This window comes from Trichosurus vulpecula, chromosome 1 (assembly GCF_011100635.1).
Source record: "Trichosurus vulpecula isolate mTriVul1 chromosome 1, mTriVul1.pri, whole genome shotgun sequence".
NCBI lineage: Eukaryota > Metazoa > Chordata > Mammalia > Diprotodontia > Phalangeridae > Trichosurus > Trichosurus vulpecula.
This window is the reverse complement of record NC_050573.1, coordinates 399,723,839-399,742,117: the sequence shown is the minus strand read 5'-3', so window position 1 is coordinate 399,742,117 and position 18,279 is coordinate 399,723,839. Positions and strand designations below refer to the sequence as shown.

Genomic DNA, 18,279 nt, shown 5'->3' with positions numbered 1-18,279 from the left:
ATGTATTCAAATACCAAAGAAGTGGATAGAGAAGAAGGAAATTGTCTTCTTTTACCCAAAATTTAATTTTTGATCTGAAATTCACTGTTGAATCTGGGTCATGAAATCACCACTTGTGGAAAAACACAGGTCACATTGTTGTTGAATTATCTACCTGCCCCACCCTCCCAGCCTTGAATGTAATCCAAGATGAGTCAACCTTATACTGAATTCTGTTCCATAGTGAATATGACTGTGACACATATTGATTCTACACTAATGTAAATTTCATTGAGCAAATTGTTGATATGGTATACAAATAAAAATGTTTTAATATCCTTTCAAATGTTTGGCATTTCATAAATGTTTGTTGAAGAAATAAGTGGATAGATGCCGTACAGATCAGTTTCAGGTGTGTTATTTTAGGGAAGCATGTAACCATATGAGAATTCTAGAATACAAGAATAGTCTTTCTCTTGAACTCCAACGTCCTGTTACCAACTACCTGCTGTATATCTCTATCCCAATGCCCTTGCAATCTCAAATTTGACATAGCCAAAAGATTATATCATAGGTTTTTTTTTTCAAATCAATTCTTCCTTTGAACTTACTATCTTACTGAGGGCACCACTATCTTTCCAGTCACCTAAGCTTGTAATATTAGGATCATCCTTCACTCTTCCTTTTCCTTCATCTCCATAGAAAATCTATTGCAAAGAAGCAGAGCCAAGATGGTAGAAAGAAGCCAGGAAGTTTCCTGAGCTCTCCTCAGATTCTCTCAGAAACAATGTTAAATCAAACTTCTAAATGGATTCTGGAATGATGGAACCCATAGAAAGATGGAATTAAACATTTTTCCAGCCCAAGAGAACTTAGAAGAACTTCGGGAAAGGTCTGTCTCACTTGGGTAAAAGGGGAGCCCAGCCCAGTACAGATGGTGTCTGGGCAAGTCAGCAGGAGGCTCTTAGCCACAGGACAGATCAGCCAATGAGATCCCTCGGCCCTGGCTCATCAGGCTAGTGACATAGCAGGCCAGCTGGGAGGCTTCCAGCCTCTACACAGAAGGTAAACTGCCACCCCAGAACCCTGGAACAACAGGCAAGGCTAGGCCAGGTCACCCAGCACAGTGGGCAAGCTGCCATCACCTGAAGCCCCAGGGTGGAAAGCCAGTGACCAAGCCCCTGGCCACCAGCACGAGAAATTTAGGACTGTGGCCCTGTGACCCAGAAGCAGAGCTCAACTTTTAAAAATGAGCAAAAAGGAGAGAGAGAGTGAGAGAGAGAGAGAGAGAGAGAGAGAGAGAGAGAGAGAGAGAGAGAGAGAAAGAGAGAGAAAGAGAGAGAGAGAGACATGACAATAGAAAGCTATTATAGAAACAGGGAAGATCAAAACACATTCAGAAGAGGACAATGATGTCAAAATGCTTACATGTGAACCCATTAAAGGGAATATGGGTTGAACTCAAACCCAAAAAATTCCTCTAGGAAGAACTAAAAATACTTTAAAAAACAAGTAATAAAGATAGAAGAAAAATTGGGAAAAGAAATGAGAGTTATGCAAGAGAATTATGAAAAAAGAGTCAACAGTTTGGAAAAGGAAGCACAAAAATTGACTGAAGAAAACAACTACTTAAAAATCAGAATTGGCCAAAAGGAAAAAAACATCCACTGAAGAAAACAACTCCTTTAAAAGTAGAATTGGCCAAATGGAAAAGGAGGTACAAAAGCTAACTAAGGAAAGTAGTTTCTTAAAAATTAGAGTTCCGCAAGTGAAAGTGAATGATTTTTTGAAACATCAAGAATCAGTTGAACAAAATCAAAAGATTGAAAAAATAGAAGAAACTATAAAACTACCTCATTGGAAAAAAAAATTTACCTGGAAAATAGATCCAGGACAGGCAATTTAAGAATTATTGGATTATCTGAAAGCCATAATAAAACAAAAAGATCCCAGATAGCATCTTTCAAAAAATTATCAAGCAATACTGCCCTGATACCCTACAACCAGAGGCTAAAAGAAAAATTGAAAGAATCCACTGATCAGGGGTGGAGGCAAGATGGTGGCTAGAAAGCAGGGACGTGCCTAAACATCTCCCCCAGGACCCTCTAAACACCTATTAAAAAGTGGCTCTGAATAAATTCTAGAACTACAGAACCCACAAAATAGCAGAGGACTGCCTGGGTGGTCCCTGGGTAAGGTCTATTGCAGGGAGGTGGGAGTGGAGCAGAGCAGAGCCCAGCATGGGCTGTGCCCAGACCAACCAGACCAGGAGCCAGGCAGAAGAGGCTCTAGAGCCCTGAGTCAGTGAACTGTGGCAGTTACCAGACTTCTCAACCCACAAACACCAAAGACAACAGAGAAGGTTAGTGGGAAAAAACTGCGGGGGGACAGAGTGAAAGGAGTTCGTGGTTCAGTCACCACCCCAGGGGCAGTGGAGGTGGTGTAGCTACAGAATTACAGCTGCAGTTGCTTCCAGCCCCAGGCCTACCTGGTGAGAGGAATTAAGTGCCATATGCAAGCAGGAGTGCAAAGTCTGCGCAGATCTGAGTCGCAGTCCAGGTCGGCAATTCTTGGGAAAGGAGGAGCCCTGGTGTGGCAGAGCTTGCTGTGTAGAAAAAGCTCTGAAAACCACAGTGCAGCCCCTCAAGCTTGGGACAAAATACTCTCTACTCTACAAGCAGTCCTACCCCAACAAAAAACTCAAGGGTCAAGTAGTTGGCTGGGAACATGAACAGGCAGTGAAAATGGACTCAGATTCAGACTCAGACTTTGGAATCTTTCTTTGGTGACAAAGGAACACCAAAACATACAGCCAGAAGAAGTCAATAAAGTCAAACAGCCTATATCAAAAGCCTCCAAGAAAAACATGAACTGGACTCAGGCCATGGAAGAGCTCAAAAAGGAATTGGAAAAGCAAGTTAGAGAAGTAGAGGAAAAATTGGGAACAGAAATGAGAGTGATGTGAGAAAACCATAAAAAACAAGTCAATGACTTGCTAAAGGAGACCCAAAAAAGTACTGAAGAAAACAACACCTTAAAAAATAGACTCACTCAAATGGCAAAAGAGTTCCAAAATGTCAATGAGGAGAAGAATGCCTTGAAAGGCAGAATTAGCCAAATGGAAAAGGAGGTCCAAAAGACCACTGAAGAAAATACTACCTTAAAAATTAGATTGGAGCAAGTGGAAGATAGTGACTTTGTGAGAAATCAAGATATTATAAAACAGAACCAAAGGAATGAAAAAGTGGAAGACAATGTGAAATATCTCATTGGAAAAACCACTGACCTGGAAAACAGATCCAGGAGAGATCATTTTAAAATTATTGGACTACTTGAAAGCCATGATCAAAAAAAAGAGCCTAGATATCACCTTTCAAGAAATTATCAAGGAGAACTGCCCTGATATTCTAGAGCCAGAGGGCAAAATAGAAATTGAAAGAATCCACCGATCGCCTCCTCAAATAGATCCCAAAAAGAAATCTCCTAGGAATATTGTTGTCAAATTCCAGAGCTCCCAGATCAAGGAGAAAATACTGCAAGCAGCCAGAAAGAAACAATTTGAGTATTGTGGAAACCCAATCAGAATAATCCAAGATCTGGCAGCTTCTACATTAAGGGATCGAAGGGCTTGGAATATGATATTCCAGAGGTCAATGGAGCTAGGATTAAAACCAAGAATCACCTACCCAGCAAAACTGAGTATCATGCTCCAAGGCAAAATGCGGATTTTCAATAAAATAGAGAACTTTCAAGCTTTCTCAGTGAAAAGACCAGAGCTGAATAGAAAATTTGACTTTCAAACCCAAGAATCAAGAGAAGCATGAAAAGGTATTCAAGAAAAAGAAGAAGAAAAAGAAATTGCAAGGGACTTACTAAAGTTGAACTGTTTTGTTTACATTCCTACATGGAAAGATGATGTATATGATTCATAAGACCTCAGTATTAGGGTAGCTGAAGGGAATATGCATATATATATACGTATATATATGTATATATATGTTTATGTGTGTGTGTGTATATATATAAGTGAATGTGTATGTATATATATATATATGTATGTGTATATATAGAGAGAGAAAGAGAGAGAGAGTGGACACCGGGTGAGTTGAAGATGAAGGGAAGATGTCTAAAAGAAATAAAATCAAATTAAGGAATGACAGAGGAGTATATCGACAGAGGGAGACAGGGAGAGATAGAATGGGGTGGATTATCTCCCATAAAGGTGGCAAGAGGAAGCAGTTCTGTGGGAGGAGGTGAGAGGGCAGGTGAGGGGGGAATGAGTGAATCTTGCTCTCATCAGATTTGGCCTGAGGAGGGAATACCATACATACTCAATTGGGTATCTTACCCCACAGGAAAGAAGAGGGAAGAAGATAAAAAAAAAGGGGGGGATGAGGATGGCGACTGGAAAGCAGGGACTTGCGTGAGCTCCCCACCACATCCCTACAAAAGCCTATAAAAATGGCCCTAAACAAATTCTAGAAATGCAGAACCCACAAAATAGCAGAGGGAAGCAGGGATCCGGCCCAGGACAGCCTGGATGGTCGCCGGATTAGGTGTATTGTGCATGGGACCAACCAGAGCAGGAGCCAGGCAGGACAGGCCCTAGCACCCTGAATCAGTGAGCTGTGGCAGTAACCAGACTTCTCAACCCACAAACACCAAAGACAATAAGAAGGTTAGTGGGAAAAGCTGCCGGGGACAGAGTTCCTGGTTCGGCCACTGCCCCCAGGGTAGCAGGGGAGGTGCAGCTACAGAACTACAGCTGCAGCTACTTCTGGCCCCACGCCCACATGGTGGGAAGAATTAAGTGGCAGATCAGAGCAGGAGTGCAGAACCTGCTGAAGATTTGCATCAGGTCCAGGCTGGTGGTTCCTGAGGAAGGAGGAGTGCTGGTGTGGCAGAGCTGGCTGTATAGAAATAGCTCTGAAATCAATGGCACATCCCCTCAAGCTTGGAACAAAGTACTCTTTGCTCTACAAGCAGTCATACCCCAGTGAAAAACTCAAGGGTCAAGTAAGTTGGCTGGGAACATGGCCAGGCAGCGAAAATACATCCAGATTCAGTCTTAGACTTTGGAATCCTTCCTTGGTGACAAAGAAGACCAAAACATATGCCCTGAAGAAGTCAACAAAGTGCAAGAGCCTACACCAAAAGCCTCCAAGAAAAACATGAACTGGACTCAGGCCATGGAAGGGCTCAAAAAGGAGTTGGAAAAGCAAGTTAGAGAAGTAGAGGAAAAACTGGGACGAGAAATGAGGATGATGCAAGAAAACCATGAAAAACAAGTCAATGACTTGCTAAAGGAGACCCAAAGAAATAATATTGAAGAAAACAACACTTTAAAAAATAGACTAACTCAAGTTTCAAAAGAGCTCCAAAAAGCCAATGAGAAGGATGCCTTGAAAGGCAGAATTAGCCAAATGGAAAAGGAGGTGCAAAAGACCACTGAGGAAAATACTACCTTAAAAATGAGATTGTAGGAAGTGGAAGCTAGTGACTTTATGAGAAATCAAGATATTATAAAACAGAACGAAAGGAATGAAAAAATGGAAAACAATGTCAAATATCTCATTGGAAAAACCACTGACCTAGAAAATAGATCCAGGAGAGATCATTTAAAAATTATTGGACTACCTGAAAGCCATGATCAAAAAAAGAGCCTGGACATCATCTTTCAAGAAATTATCAAGGAGAATTGCCCTAATATTCTAGAGCCAGAGGGTAAAATAGAAATTGAAAGAATCCACAGATTGCCTCCACAAATTGATCCCAAAAAGAAAACTCCTAGGAACTTAGTCGCCAAATTCCAGAGCTCCCAGGTCAAGGAGCAAATACTGCAAGCAGCCAGAAAAAAACAATTTGAATATTGTGGTAAAACAATCAGGACAACACAGGATCTGGCAGCTTCCACATTAAGGGACCGAAGGGCTTGGAATATGATATTCCGGAGGTCAGTGGAGCTAGGATTAAAAGCAACAATCACCTACCCAGCAAAACCAAGTATCATGCTCCAAGGCAAAATATGGATTTTCAATAAAATAGAGGACTTTCAAGTTTTCTCAGTGAAAAGACCAGAGCTGAATAGAAAATTTGACTTCCAAACACAACAATCAAGAGAAGCATGAAAAGGTAAACAAGAAAGAGAAATCATAAGAGACTTACTAAAGTTGAACTGTTTTGCTTACATTCCTACATAGAAAGATGATGTGTGTGATTCATGAGACCTCAATATCATAGTAGCTGAAAGGAATATGCATATATATATATATATATGTATATGTGTGTGTGTACACATATATATATATATACATATGTGTGTGTTTATGTATGTATGTGTGTATATATATATATATATGTATATATACATATATATACACAAAGAGCACAGGGTGAGTTGAATGTGAAGGGATGATATGTAAAAAAATAAAATCAATTTAAGGGATAAGAGAGGAATATATTGAGAGAGGGAGAAAGGGAGATATAGAATGGGGTAAATTATCTCACATAAAAGTGCTTCTGTAGGAAGGGAAGAGGGGGCAGGTGAGGGAGAATGAGTAAATCTTGCTCTCTTCAGATTTGACCTCAGGAGGGGATACCATACACACTCAATTGGGTATCTTACCCCACAGGAAAGAAGGAGGAAGAAGATAAAAAAGGGGGGATGATAGAAGGGAGGGCAGATGGGGGAGAGGAGGTAATAAAAACAAACATTTTTGAAAAGGGACAGGGTCAAGGGAGAAAATTCAATAAAGGGGGATGGGTTGGGAAGGAGCAAAGTATAGTTAGTCTTTCACAACATGAGTATTGTGGAAGGGTTATACATAATGATACACATGTAGCCTATGTTATATTGCTTGACTTCTTAGGGAGGGTGGGTGGGAAGGGAAGAGGGGAGAGAATTTGGAACTCAAAGTTTTAAAAACAGATGTTCAAAAACAAAAAAAAAAGTTTTTGCATGCAACTAGAAAATAAGATACACAGGCAATGGGGCATAGAAATTTATCTTGCCCTACAAGAGAGGAAGGGAAAAGGGAATGGGAGGGGAGTGGGGTGACTGAAGGAAGGGCTGACTGGGGAAAAGGGCAACCAGAATATAAGCCATCTTGGAGTGGGGGGGAGGCTAGAAATGGGGAGAAAATTTGTAATTCAATTTCTTGTGAAAATCAATGCTGAAAACTAAATATATTAAATAAATAATTTTTTTTAAAAAGAGCCTAGATATTATCTTTCAAGAAATTATCAAGGACAACTGCCCTGATATTCTAGAGCCAGAGGGTAAAGTAAAAATTAAAAGAATCCACCAATCGCCTCCTCAAAAAGATCCCAAAAACAAAACTCCTAGGAACATTGTGGCCAAATTCCAGAGCTCCCAGATCAAGGAGTAAATATTGTGCAAGCAGCCAAAAAGAAACAATTTGAGTATTGTGGAAACACAATCAGGATAACACAAGATCTAGCAGCTTCTACATTAAGGGATTGAAGGGCTTGGAATATGATATTCTAGAGATCAATGGAGCTAGGATTAAAACCAAGAATCACCTACCTAGCAAAACTGAGTATCAAGATCCAAGGCAAAATATGGATTTTCAATAAAATAGAGGACTTTCAAGCTTTCTCAGTGAAAAGACCAGAGCTGAGTAGAAAATTTGTCTTTCAAACACAACAATCAAGAGAAGCATGAAAAGGTTAACAAGAAAGAGAAATCATAAGGGACTTACTTAAGTTGAATTGTTTTGTTTACATTCCTACATGGAAAGATAATATGTATAATTCATGAGACCTCAGTATTAGGGTAGCTGAAGGGAATACACACACACACACACACACACATACACACATAGAGAGATGGCACAGGGTGAGTTGAACATGAAGGGATGATATCTAAAAAAAATAAAATTAAATTAAGGGATGAAAGAGGAATGTATTGAGAGAGGGAGAAAGGCATAGATAGAATGGGGTAAATTATCTCGCACAAAAGTGGCAAGTAAAAGCAGTTCTGTAGGAAGGGAAGAGGGGGCAGGTGAGGGAGAATGAGTGAATCTTGCTCTCTTTGGATTTGACCTGAGGAGGGAATAACATACACACTCAATTGGGTATCTTACCCCACAGGAAAGAAGGAGGAAGGAGATAAAAAAGTGGGGATGCCCGAAGGGAGGGTGGATGGCAGAGGATGTAATCAAAAGCAAATACTTTCAAAAAGGGACAGGTTGAAGGAAGAAAACTGAACAAAGGGGGATAGGATAGAAAGGAGCAAAATATAGTTAGTCTTTCACAACACAAGTATTGTGAAAGGGTTTACATAATGATACACATGTGGCCTATGTTGAATTGCTTGCCTTCTTAGGGAGGGTGGGTGGGGAGGGAAGAGGGGAGAGAATTTGGAACTCAAAGTTTTAAAAGCGGATGTTCCAAAAAGTTTTTGCATGCAACTAGGAAACAAGACCTACAGGAAATGGGGCATAGAAATCTATCTTGCCCTACAAGAAAGTAACGGAAAACAGGATGGGTGGAGTGCGGTGACAGAAGGGAGGGCTGACTGGGGAATGGGGCAATCAGAATATATGCCATCTTGGAGTGGGTGTGGGAGGGTAGAAATGGGGAGAAAATTTGTTGTTCAAACTCTTGTGAAAATCAATGCTGAAAACTAAAAATATTAAATAAATAAATTAAAACAAACAAACAAGCAAACAAAAAGAATCCACTGATCATCTCTTTATAAAGGTCCCAAAATGAAAATCAAAGGACAGATTAATAAAATTGACAGTAAGAAAACTACTGAACTAGGAAATAAAATTAAAAGCTGGTTTTATGAAAAAAATCAATAAAATAGATAAAGATTTGGTTAATTTGTCTAAAAAAAAAGAAAAAAATCAAATTACTGGTAGCAAAAATGAAAAGGGTGAATTCACACCCCCAAAACAGCAATTAGTAAGTATTTTGCCCAACTGTATGCCAATAAATCTGACAATCTAAGTGTAATGGATAAATATTTACAAAAATATAAATTGCCCTGATTAACAGAAGAGGAAAATCCCTAAATAACTCCATTTTAGAAAAAGAAATTGAACAAGCCTTCTATAAACTCCCTGAGAAAAAATTTTCAGGGTCAGATGGATTTACAAGTGAATTCTGCCAAACACTGAATGAACAATTATTTCCAACACTATATACAATATTTAGAAAAATAGATGAAGTAATCCTTCCAAATTTCTTTTATGACACAAATATCGTGCTGATACCTAAACCAGGAAGAGCCAAAACAGAGAAAGAAAATTATAGATCAATTTTCCTAGTGAATATTGATGCAAAAATTTAAATTATATATTAATAAAGAGATTATAGCAATTTATCATGAGGAGAATAAACCATGACCAGGTATGATTTATACCAGTTATGCAGGGCTGGTTCAATATTAGGAAAACAATCACCATAATTGACCATATCATTAACAAAACTAACAGAAATGATAAAATTACCTGAATAGATGCAGACAAAATACAGCACCCATTCCTACTAAAAACATAGGAATAAATGGAGGTTCCTTAAAATGATAATCATTGTCTATCTAAAGCCATCAGGAAACATTATATGTAGTAGGGATAAGCTTGAAGCTTTCCCAATAAAATCAGGGGTGAAACAAGGATGTCTATTATCACCACTGTTATTCAATATTGCACTAGAAATGTTAGCTTTAGCAATAAGAGGAGAAGAAATTGAAGAAATTAGAATAGGAAATGAAAAAAGAAAGTATCATTCTTTGTAGACAATATGATGGTTTACTTAGGGGATCCTAGAGAATTAACTTAAAAATTACTTGAAACAATTAACAACTTTAGCAAAGCTGCAGGATATAAAATCAACCCACATAAATCATCAGCGTTTCTATATATTACTAACAAAGCCCAGAAGCAAGAGATAGGAAGAAAAATTCCATTTAAAATAACTGTATACGGGGGGTGGAGCCAAGATGGCGGCTGGTAAGCACGGACTAGAGTGAGCTCCGTACCCGAGTCCCTCCAAAAACCTATAAAAATGGCTCTGAACCAATTCTAGAACGGCAGAACCCACAGAACAGCAGAGGGAAGCAGGGCTCCAGCCCAGGACAGCCTGGATGGTCTCTGGGTGAGGTCTATTCCACACGGAGCTGGGAGCTGGGAACGGAGTGGAGGAGAGCCCAGCCTGAGCAGCGTGGACGATCCAGACCAGAAGCCGGGTGGAAGGGGCCCTAGCGCCCTGAATATGTGAGCTGCGGCAGTTACCAGACCCCTCGACCCACAAACACCAAAGACTGCGGAGAAGGTTAGTTGGAAAAGCTGCGGGAGTGGAAGGAGTTCGAGGTTCGGCTTCCAGCCCCGGGGGCAGCGGAGGTGGGGCAGCTACAGCTGTTGTTACTTCCGGCTCCAGGCCCACCTGGTGGGAGGAATTAAGTGGCGGATCAGAGCAGGAGTGCAACAGCCTGCTGAAGATCTAAGCCCAGCCTGGACTGGGGGTTCTTGGGGAAGGAGGAGTGCGGCTCTGACAGAGCTGGCACCTCCCCCCCAAACATAGAACATAGAACTCGTTAGTCTACAAGCAGTCATACCCCACTGAAAAACTCAAGGGTCAAGTTAGTTGGTTGGGAATATGGCCAGGCAGCGAAAACGCGCCCAGATTCAGTCTCAGACTTTGGATTCTTTCTTTGGTGACAAAGAAGACCAAAACATACAGCCTAAAGAAGACAACAAAGTCATAGAGCCTACAACCAAAGCCTCCAAGAAAAACATGAACTGGCCCCAGGCCATAGAAGAACTCAAAAAGGATTTGGAAAAGCAAGTTAGAAAAGTAGAGGAAAAATTGGGAAGAGAAATGAGAAGGATGCGAGAAAACCATGAAAAACAAGTCAATGACTTGCTAAAGGAGACCCAAAAAAATACTGAAAAATACACTGAAGAAAACAACACCTTAAAAAATAGACTAACTCAAATGGCAAAAGAGCTCCAAAAAGCCAATGAGGAGAAGAATGCCTTGAAAGGCAGAATTAGCCAAATGGAAAAGGAGGTCCAAAAGACCACTGAAGAAAATACTACTTTAAAAATTAGATTGGAGCAAGTGGAAGCTAGTGACTTGATGAGAAATCAGGATATTATAAAACAGAACCAGAGGAATGAAAAAATGGAAGACAATGTGAAATATCTCCTTGGAAAAACCACTGACCTGGAAAATAGATCCAGGAGAGATAATTTAAAAATTATTGGACTACCTGAAAGCCATGATCAAAAAAAGAGCCTAGATACCATCTTTCAGGAAATTATCAAGGAGAACTGCCCTGATATTCTAGAGCCACAGGGCAAAATAGAAATTGAAAGAATCCATCGATCGCCTCCTCAAATAGATCCCAAAAAGAAATCTCCTAGGAATATTGTTGTCAAATTCCAGAGCTCCCAGATCAAGGAGAAAATACTGTAAGCAGCCAGAAAGAAACAATTTGAGTATTGTGGAAACATAATTAGAATAACCCAAGATCTGGCAGCTTCTACATTAAGTGATCGAAGGGCTTGGAATGCGATATTCCGGAGGTCAATGGAGCTAGGATTAAAACCTAGAATCACCTACCCAGCAAAACTGAGTATCATGTTCCAAGGCAAAATATGGAGTTTCAATAAAATAGAGGACTTTCAAGCTTTCTCAGTGAAAAGACCAGAACTGAATAGAAAATTTGACTTTCAAACACAAGAATCAAGAGAAGCATGAAAAGGTAATCAAGAAACGGAAATTGCAAGGGACTTACTGAAGTTGAACTGTTTTGTTTACATTCCTACATGGAAAGATGTTGAGTATGATTCATGAGACCTCAGTATTAGGGTAGTTGAAGGGAATATGCATATATATATATATATGCATATGTATATATATATGTTTATGTATATATATAAGTGAATGTGTATGTATGTATATATCTATGTGTATATGTATGTATGTGTATGTATGTGTATATATATATATGTGTTTATATATATATATATATATATATATATATATATATATGTAAAAGAGAGAGAGCAGACACAGGGTGAGTTGAGGATGAAGGGAAGATAGCTAAAAGAAATAAAATGAAATTAAGGGATGAGAGAGTAACATACTGAGAGAGGGAGATAGGGAGAGATAGAATGGGGTGGATTATCTCACATAAAGGTGGCAAGAGGAAGCAGTTCTATGGGAGGAGGGGAGAGGGCAAGTGAGGGGGGAATGAGTGAACCTTGCTCTCATCAGATTTGGCCTGAGGGGGAATACCATACATACTCAGTTGGGTATCTTACCCCACAGGAAAGAAGAGGGAGGAAGATAAAAAATAAATAAAAGGGGGGTAAGATAGAGGGGAGGGCAGATGGGGGTGGAGGTAATCAAAACAAACACTTTGGAAAGGGGACAGGGTCAAGGGAGAAAATTCAATAAAGTGGGATGGATTGGGAAGGAGCAAAATGTAGTTAGCCTTTCACAACATGAGTATTGTGGAAGGGTTATACATAATAATACATGTGTGGCCTAGGTTGAATTGCTCAACTTCTTAGGGAGGGTGGGTGGGAAGGGAAGAGGGAAGGGAATTTGGAACTCAAAGTTTTAAAATCAGATGTTCAAAAACAAAAAAAGTTTTTGTATGCAACTAAAAAATAAGATACACAGGCAATGGGGGGTAGAAATTTATCTTGCCCTACAAGAAAGGAAGGGAAAAGGGGATGAGAGGGGAGGGGGGTGATAGAGGGGAGGGCTGACTGGGGAACAGGGCAACCAGAATATAAGCCATCTTGGAGTGGGGGGGAGGGTAGAAATGGGGAGAAAATTTGTAATTCAAAATGTTGTGAAAATCAATGCTGAAAACCAAATATGTTAAATAAATAAATTGCATTAAAAAAATAGTACCTAAAAAAAAATAACTGTATACAATATAAAATATTTGGGAGTCTATCTTCCAAGAGAAACCTAGGAAATATATGAACACAATTACAAAACACTACACAAATAAAGTCGGATTTAAACAACTGGAAAAATATCAATTGCTCATTAATAGGGTGAGATAATATAATAAAAATGACAATTCCACCTAAAGTAATTTACTTCTTCGGTAACATAGGAATCAAACTACCAAAAATATTTTATAGAGCTCAAAAATTAATAAAATTCATCTGGAAGAACAAAAGGTCAAGAATATCAAGGGAATTAATGAAAAAATGCAAAGGAAGGTGGTCTAGCCATGCCAGATCTAAAATATTATAAAGCAACAATCATCAAAACTATTTGGCACTGGCTAAGAAGTAGAATGGTGGATCAGAGGAATAGGTGAGGTACGCAAGACAGAATAGTGAATGACTATAGTAATCTATTATTATAGTAATAGTATAATGGATAATATAATAGTAATGTACTAATAAACCCAAAGACTCCACCTTCTGGGATAAGAGCTCACTATTTGACAAAAGCTGCTATGGAAACAGGAAAACCACAAGGCAGAAACTAGGCATAGACAAAATCTTATACTGCATAACAAGATAAGGTGAAACTGGGTACATGATTTAAACGTAAAGAGTGATATCATAAGCAAATTAAGAGACCAAGGAATAGTTTACCTGTCAGATCTATGAAAATGGGAAGTATCTATGACCAAACAAGAAATAGAATGCAATAAAATGCAAAATGGAAAATTTTGATTACATTAAATTTAAAAGTTTTTGCTCAAAGAGAACCAAATGAAACCAAGATTAGAAGGAAAACAGAAAGATGGGGGAAAATTTTTGCCACCAGTGTGTCTAATAAGGGTCTCATTTCTCAAATATATAGAGAACCGAGTCAAATTTATAAGAATACAAATCACTCCCCAATGGATAAATGATCAAAGGATATGAACAAGCAGTTTTCAGATGAAGAAATTAAAGTTATCTATAGTCATATAGAAAAATGCTCTAAATCACTATTTATTAGAGAAATACAAATTAAAACAACTCTGAGATACCACCTCATACCTGTCAGATTGGCTAATATTACAGAAAATGAAAATGATCTATGTTGGAGAAGATGCTGGAAAATTGCAACATCAAAGCATTGTTGATGAAGTTGTGAATCGATCCAACCATTCTCAAGAGCAACTTGAACCATTCCCAAACTATAAAACTCTGCCTTCCCTTTGATCCAGCAATACCACTACTACATCATTAAAAAGGGGAAATGACCCACATGAGCAAAAATATTAATAGCAGCTCTTTCTCTGGTGGCAAAGAATTAGAAATTGAGGGGATGCCCATCAATTGGGGAATGGCTGAACAAGTTGTGCTAAATGAATGTAATGGAATACTATTGTTCTATAAGAAATAATGAGCAGGTAGATTTTAGAAAAACCTGGAAAGACTTAAGTGAACTGATGCTGAGTTAAGTGATTGGAACGAGAACATTGTACACAGTAACAGCAACATGGTGCAATGATCACCTATGATAGACTTAGTTCTTCTCAGCAATGCAATGATCTAAGAAAATTCCGAAAGACTCATGATGGAAAATGCTATCCACATCCACATCCACATCCATAGAAAGAACTATGGAGTCTGAATGCAGATGGAAGTATACTGTTTTCACTTTTTTGGTTTTTTTTTTCTAGTGGTTTTTCCCTTTTGTTCTGATTCTTCTTTCACAACATGATTAATGTGGAAATACGTTTAACATGATTGAACATGTATAGCCTATATCAGGTTGTTTGCTGTCTCGGGGCGGGGGGGGGGGGGGTGGGGCTAGAAGGGAAGGAGAAGAATTTAGAACTCAAAATCTTACAAAAATGAATGTTGAAAACTGTCTTTACATGTAACTGAGGGAAAAATACTATTAAGAGCAAAAATAGAAAAAAGAAAATTTGTGGCCAAGTCTTGTTGATAATATCTTCACAACATTTCTCTCCTCTCTGCTCACAGATTTTCATCATCTCTCATCTCTACTACTGCAATAGTTTCCTAATTGGTCTCCTTGCCTCCATTCTCTCTCTTCTTCAACCCAGTCTCCATATTGGAATTAGCATAAAAGGAGAATTCTAGATTTTTTACATCATAAACCAAAGGTGAGTCACTGAGCACTAGGAGACTGATTTGAGGAAATAAAAAAGGTGGAAAACCCAGCTAGAGTAGTGAAGAAAGGAACAGAAGAGGAAAATCTCAGTATGGGGTGGGAAAGCTAGCACTTTGATGGAGCTGTGTGAAGAAACCAGCCAACAAGAAGGCTTCAGCTTCTAGTTCCTGATTGTCTGGGAAAAGGCTGAAACTTATTGGCAGACAGTCGAACTGCCATCTAGAACCATCTACAATTTGAGAAGTGAAGCCTCTCAAAAGTGCCTTTTGCTCTCTGCTGCCCTCTCCAGTTTTGAGAGGGGAAAAATTAAAAGAGAAAGATAAGCTTTGAAGCTAATTAGCAGTTGGTTTAATTACCTGCTTGAAAAGATTCACACTTCTCTGGGTTAAAGTGAACTCCTAGGCAATACAATAGCAATACACTCAGTGCCTTTTAAGGGTAACCATGAGTTGAAAGAGCTTGTAAATTCTTTACCAGTTTGAGAGTAGATAAGAGAAGCATTTTCCATCAAAAAGCTTTGAGGACCAGAAGCAGAGAATCTAGAAGTGTCTTCATATTGTGCAAATGTTTCCAAATGGGTCAATAGACAACGAATGAACTAAGGCCTAGATTCCAAAGGTGTATTACCCCAAGAATATGTTTTCCTAATTTATGTATAGACTGTGCTGTATTGATTATTGGTACATTTGATTATATTCAGTATCTGATATGTTATTATTTATTTTGCCTTATTGTTAAGTAAATGATCATGCTTAAAACTTAATGGTGTTATCATTGTGAGGTACTAGAGTTTTTTGTTTTTTTTATAAATGGAAGCACACAAGTGGGGGCTCAAAGATTATATCATTGAATAGAAGGAATATATGCCCCACAACAGGTTACTCCTAAAAGCCTGAGAGAACTTGTATGTAGAACCAATGGTGGTATTCCTCCATTGAGAACCAGTTTTGCAAGTGTTAGTCATTCACCAAATATTTATGAGCCAGTCCAGAGATAGTAAATGGCCCATGTAACATATGAAGAGTTACACTGGAGATTTGCACCAGGCACATTTCACATACTCGTTACATGAAAGATATCTGATTAGAAAAGAGCCTTTAAGGATGTTTTGCTCTACTGAGTTGAGTTGATTTTTTCTATTGCTGATAATTATAAAGCACAAAGAAATCTGATCTTTTGTCTCATTCAGGAAAGTATAGATTATTCTAAAAAATCATATGTGAAAGCTTACCTGTTCCTATCTTATATTGTTATCATGCATACCTTTGATATATACAAAAACTATTTAATAAAGGTTGTATAGAATTTACATATATATATGTACTTATTTTGACTATATTAGCTATATATACCTTATATATAAATACATACATATGTGTGTTTATATGTGTGTGTATGTGTATAATCATAGAATCACAGATTAAGAACTGAAAAAGACATTGGAGAGCATTCAGTCCAGCCCCTTAATTTTTATAGATGACAAAATACGCCCCAAATGGCTAAGTGAATTACCCAAAGTCAAAATACAGTCATTCACAAAGGTAGGATTGGAACCAGGCCTTTTGAATCCAAATACATTGCTGTGTATACTTTGTGTGAATATATATACACATACACATATGAATATATATGTATGTGGGTATACACTTTGACATAAAGAAAGGTGATGTGTATGTATGCATACACATATAAATATCACCTTTACTTTCTCCCTTCTGTCTGTAGGAACATGGCAGCTTCACACTGAGTCTGCAATTATGGATATGCTTATCTTGCAACAACAAAGTGTGTAGTGCTAGTGACTTCATGACAAGAATGGAGAATTGACATTTTTTTAAGAGAGGAGGGGACTACAGGAGGACAGGATCACCATGGCCAGCCTCATGAATGATAGCCATCCTCTATTCCTCCAGGTGCTGATGATGTCTAATGGAATAATAGATGCAGCTGAGGTATGATGTCTACATAGATTTTTCTGTGAACAGCATAAAGTGCAGTATGCACATAACAAACTGGATGACTTCATTGATGTTAACACATTTCTGTATCCATTGTTTATGGAAATCAGGAAAGGATGCTTAGAAAATAACAGAAAGATGTTTTTTGCTCTGGTGAATCTTTCAATAGCAGAAGCTACCAAACTGGCATCTGACTAGGCAGAAAATGAATTGGAATTATTTTTTAAAACTATGGAGCTGATTGTTGAATCAGAAAGTGGCTATGAACCATCCACCAGTATTTTAAATTGTCCAACATACTTCAGAGCAAAAAAATGAGGAAGGAAGCTAAACAAGTGCTCCCAATGTTTGTTCAGGATAAGTGTCTTTCAGAAAGACACAGCAAATAAACTTTACACCCTTGCTGCATCATGGATTTGGATCGGTATGTATGTGAGACATATCAAGATGCAGAAGCCTTGCCATCTGCCACAGCCTTGCCATTCAGGGCCAGTCCCGTGAAACCTGTGAAATTAAAATACACTTATTTTGTGTTGCAAAGTATCTCCAATCTCAGCCTGAGCCACACTGTCATTGTAATAACACTTGACCTCATGAAATGTGAGATTTAATTCAGCCAGTTTTCCATTTGCCATCCAGTACTCCAAGAACACCTAGAAAAGCCTCATCTTCAGGAACAAAATGATGTTAAATGTTCACTATTGGGTCAGGATTTTCTGTACAAGAGTTAAATATTCAGATATATTCAGAAGGATAAAATGTATTAAATGGTCCTGTTTTGAACCAATCAATCCATTTTAGTAGTTTTGTATTAATTAGCCCTGCTTATATGAATTGACTTGCTAATAATCTGAGTAACATAACTTTAATGAAAAGAAGAGTTAACACCCGGCTGACTCTGGGGGAAAAGTTCTGTACAGGTGAGGAGAGATTCTATTGTAGCATTCTTCCTGAAACTACACATCTGTGAAGGACTTTTTCCCTCCCCTAGTTATATACCTCTAAATAAGCCTCTTTCTAACCTAACATTTCAGATTGTTTTGTTGGGCTGTATTATATTACCCTAACACTGTCAATCTGCCACTGCATTACTGAAGTAGAAGTGGATTCACAAGACTTAAGTGCCATTTTGTGCATCATTGGAGGGAAAACACATCATTGTGATTGTAGATCCATAGAAATGTTAAAGCATTCATCACTGAGATCAAAGGATTCATCAGCTAGTGGCTAACCTGCTAATGCTGAGCTTCTCTGTATT

The 18,279-nt window shown here is 38.5% G+C and overlaps 1 pseudogene; it reads left to right on the top strand.

Moving 5' to 3' along the window:
* Nucleotides 1-16,934: 16,934 nt before the first annotated feature.
* On the top strand, nucleotides 16,935-17,706 carry LOC118845414 (annotated as a pseudogene).
* The last annotated feature ends 573 nt before the right edge of the window (nucleotides 17,707-18,279 follow it).